Genomic DNA, 5,023 nt, shown 5'->3' on the forward strand with positions numbered 1-5,023 from the left:
TACAACAAAGTGAACCCAGTTATACAAACACATGTATCTATTCTTTTTCAAATTCTTTTCCCATTAGGATTGTTACATAATTTTGGACAGAGTTCCCCTTACTATGCAGAAGGTCCTTGCTAATTATCCATTTCAAACATGCCAGTGGGTACATGCCTCCAGCAGCTCTTGATGGACTGCTGTTTGCCTTTCACATGGAAAAGCTCTTTGTTAGGCTCAACTGTCTTGCTGATGTCCCCTCCACCTCTCTTCATATTGCAGAGAATTTAGCATCCCTGGCCCCCAGATACTAACTGTCCATAGCACAGTCATTGTGACAAGCTGATCTCACAGCATATTTCCAAATACCTATAAGAAAGTTGCTCTTCCCCCAGAGTTGAGAACCACTTCTTTTACAAAAACCAGAACTTTCTGCCTAATAATAGCTTTAGAGGTTAATAGTTCACTCTTTCATTAAAAATGCAGACAGCTGTTTAAATGCCAGTAATGTCACACACTGCTCTGGGCAATGGGGATACAGCAATGAGTAGACCCATCCTCTGAGCTTTGTTCAGTGGTTCTACTTACCCAATGACTCACTGATTTTTTTACGCTAGCTTCCAAACAAGATTGTTCTCTTTCAACGTATCATTAAATTATTTTCATTTTAATGCCATTTGCAGCATCATGGATGGACCTAGAGATTACCATATTAAGTGAAGTAAATCAGACAGAGAGACAAATACCATGTGATAATATCACTTGTATGTGGAAGCTAAGATATGACACAAATGAACTTATCTATGAAACAGAAACAGGCTGACAGATACAGAGAACAGACTGTCATTACCAAGGGGGAGAGGTGGCTGGGAAGGGAAGCATTGGGAGTTTGGGGTTACAGATATAAACTATTACTTATAGGATGGATAAACATCAGGTCTTACAATATAGCATAGGGAATATATTCAATATTCTATGACAGTCCGTAATGGAAAACAATATGAAAAAGAGTGTGTATATATGTATAACTGGGTCACTTTGCTATATAGCAGAAATTAATACAACATTGTAAATCAACTATATTTTAGGAAAATAAATTCATTTTATGTTCTGATTATTACTTGCTTAAAATTTATAAAGGTATTGATATTTAAGATAGATGAAAACATTGACTAAAATAATAATGAAAATAGTGTTTAAAAGTGCACAAAATATGAATGGTCAGTGCCTAATAAGCAACACATCAGTATTTACATTAAAATCTTTTTCACTTTATACCATTGCTTAATTAGGCTTAAGTTCAGTTCAGTTCAGTCGCTCAGTCATGTCCGAATCTTTGCGACCCCATGAATCGCAGCACGCCAGGCCTCCCTGTCCATCACCAACTCCCAGAGTTCACTCAGACTCACATCCATTGAGTCCGTGATGCCATCCAGCCATCTCATCCTCTGTCGTCCCCTTCTCCTCCTGCCCACAATCCCTCCCAGCATCAGAGTCTTTTCCAATGAGTCAACTCTTCACATGAGGTGGCCAAAGTACTGGAGCTTCAGCTTTAGCATCATTCCTTCCAAAGAAATCCCAGGGTTGATCTCCTTCAGAATGGACTGGTTGGATCTCCTTGCAGTCCAAGGGATTCTCAAGAGTCTTCTCCAACACCACAGTTCAAAAGCATCAATTCTTCAGTGCTCAGCCTTCTTCAAAGTCCAACTCTCACATCCATACATGACCACTGGAAAAACCATAGCCTTGACTAGATGGACCTTAGTCGGCAAAGTAATATCTCTGCTTTTGGATATGCTATCTAGGTTAATCATAATTTTTCTTCCAAGGAGTAAGTGTCTTTTAATTTCATGACTGCAGTCACCATCTGCAGTGATTTTGGAGCCTAAAAAAATAAAGTCTGCCACTGTTTCCACTGTTTCCCCATCTATTTCCCATGAAGTGATGGGACCGGATGCCATGATCTTCGTTTTCTGAATGTTGAGCTTTAAGCCAACTTTTTCACTCTCCTCTTTGACTTTCATCAAGAGGCTTTTTAGCTCTTCTTCACTTTCTGCCATAAGGGTGGTGTCATCTGCATATCTGAGGTTATTGATATTTCTCCTGGCAATCTTGATTCCAGCTTGTGTTTCTTCCAGCCCAGCGTTTCTCATGATGTACTCTGCATAGAAGTTAAATAAGCAGGGTGACAATATACAGCCTTGATGTACTCCTTTTCCTATTTGGAACCAGTCTGTTGTTCCATGTCCAGTTCTAACTGTTGCTTCCTGACCTGCATATAGGTTTCTCAAGAGGCAGGTCAGGTGGTCTGGTATTCCCATCTCTTTCAGAATTTTCCACAGTTTATTGTGATCCACACAGTCAAAGGCTTTGGCATAGTCAAGAAAGCAGAAATAGATATTTTTCTGGAACTCTCTTGCTTTTTCCATGATCCAGCGGATGTTGGCAATTTGATCTCTGGTTCCTCTGCCTTTTCTAAAACCAGCTTGAACATCAGGAAGTTCATGGTTCACGTATTGCTGAAGCCTGGCTTGGAGAATTTTGAGCATTACTTTACTAGTATGTGAGATGAGTGGAATTGTGTGGTAGCTTGAACATTCTTTGGCATTGCCTTTCTTTGTGAATGGAATGAAAACTGACCTTTTCCAGTCCACGTTAACCTTAAAAATTAATCTGAAAATGTTTTCATTTGATTAAACATAGGTCTAAATTACAACTAAGAGATACAAATAATATTTTTATATACTTACTGATAGACTAGTATTCAAAAACCTATTGCTGCAGCTGCTGCTAAGTCGCTTCAGTCATGTCCGACTCTGTGAGACCCCATAGACGGCAGCCCACCAGGTTCCCCTGTCCCTGGGATTCTCCAGGCAAGAATACTGGAGTGGGTTGCCATTTCCTTCTCCAATGCATGAAAGTGAAAAGTGAAAGTGAAGTCATTCCGTCGTGTCTGACTGTTAGCGACCCCATGGACTGCAGCCTACCAGGCTCCTCTGCCCATGGGATTTTCCAGGCAAGAGTACTGGAGTGGGTTGCCATTGCCTTCTCCCCCAAAAAACCTATTACAACATTGAAATAAGCTTCTTTAGAGTTTATATTTTCACCTACTTTTAATCAATATGTCAGTTATAAACATAAAAATGATCAAATATAGTTTAACTATGAGAGGCTAAACAGTGAAATAGTGTATTTAAAAATAACATTTCAAATAAATGTCTTTCATGTATTCATTACAAATTATGCAAGCAGATAATTTTATTTCAAGGGAACATTATGACACACAATTTATTGGAAAACACTTGATTAATGAAAAAATATGCATTACTATAGCATTTTACTATGTTGAATCATCTAATACAGTAATCTTATGAGGTACATAATACCATTATACAGACTTTACAGCTAGAAAAACAGAGTCCCAGGTACAGGTGAGGCTTCTTCTGACCACATGCTCCAGTCATATTTCTCTTTCTTTTACCTCAGAAGCAACCATTAGCATGAGTTCAGTGTATATTTTTATATTCAGTTTTTCCTTTTCACACTCATATGTATATTAATAACAATGTAAAACAAAAATATTTTGGTGCTAAAGGGTGTACTTTTTATGTGAATTCCTGCTTCAAGTCTCTTCCTTTTTCACATAACTAGTTTCTTTTGGCAGCAGTGATTTTATTTGCTATGTAATTACTTAATTTCTCTGGGTTTGTTCACATTATCACGTCACTGTAACAAATTTGCGTGTTCAGTCGTGTATAAAGCTGTCCAATAATTAAGGAAGCTGCTGAATGCTATCAGAAGCAGCAGAGAGAACCCCTCATCTATCAAAAGTAGCAGCCTGGTAGGACAGGGAGGGGGCGTTGAGGGGTTGGTGTGAGGCCGCCTTTTGGGAGAGCAAATGCTGGGCATGTTACTAAAGACAGCAGAGTGACGCAAGGATAACTGGTGTCAGCAGGAGGTCATTGAGAGATACCATTTGTTTCTTACCTGTTAATAACATTTGCAAATTTCAGAACCTGCATTGACCAGAAGACCCAATGGTAGCACTTTTGTCCCACTTTCTATGTTTCAGCTACCATTATAAACACAATGTATGGCAAAACCAATACAGTTTTGTAAAGTAAAAAAAAACTAAAAAACAAACAAACACCTACCTGTCCAGTCTTGACAGCAAACTTGTAAAGTAGGTTTATCATCATCGCTGCCCCCACCATCATCCTCCTCATTGTCATCATTTGTATTTTGCACTGAGAGATTAAGTAACGGGTACTGTCAGAAGTGGGCTCCAAACCCCCGGAGTGTACCTGTGAAGCTTGAGTGATGAACCCGTACACTGTAGCACCTCTGGCAGGATGAACGATGTTGGGAGTTAACTAACATGATACTTTCTTTATTGATGGACTATGTATTAGTGTCTTTATGTTAGGCTTGATAAAGTTACAAGGTTTGCCATTTTTTACGTTGGAATTTAATCTTAAAATTTTTACTTTTAATTTGCTTATTTTAATTTTAACTCTTTTCCTGTGTAAGGGAGATAATTCTTCAGCTTATTCCAATTAAATATTTTATCTCTTTGAATAAAAGCATTATTTCATAGAGAAATTTCTATGAAGTGATATGCAGTTTAAGTAAAAGCACAATTAGCTTCAGAAGGAAATTCCTAAATCTGGAGGAGATTAAATATCATCTACCACTCCAGTATTCTTGCCTGGAAAATCCCATGGACAGAGGAGCCTCGTGGGCTGCAATCCATGGGGTCACAAAAGAACTGGACATGACTTAGCAAGTAACACTACCAACAACAAAATTTGCTACTGCCTGTCTATAAAGATTCAGTTCAGTTCAGTTCAGTCGCTCAGTCGTGTCCGACTCTTTGCGACCCCATGAATCACAGCACACCAAGCCTCCCTGTCCATCACCAACTCCCAGAGTTCACTCACACTCACGTCCTTCGAGTCAGTGATGCCATCCAGCCATCTCATCCTCTGTCGTCCCCTTCTCCTCCTGCCCCCAATCCCTCCCAGCATCAGCGTCTTTTCCAATG

The sequence above is a fragment of the Oryx dammah genome, unplaced genomic scaffold (assembly GCF_014754425.2).
Source record: "Oryx dammah isolate SB20612 unplaced genomic scaffold, SCBI_Odam_1.1 HiC_scaffold_4, whole genome shotgun sequence".
Lineage (NCBI taxonomy): Eukaryota > Metazoa > Chordata > Mammalia > Artiodactyla > Bovidae > Oryx > Oryx dammah.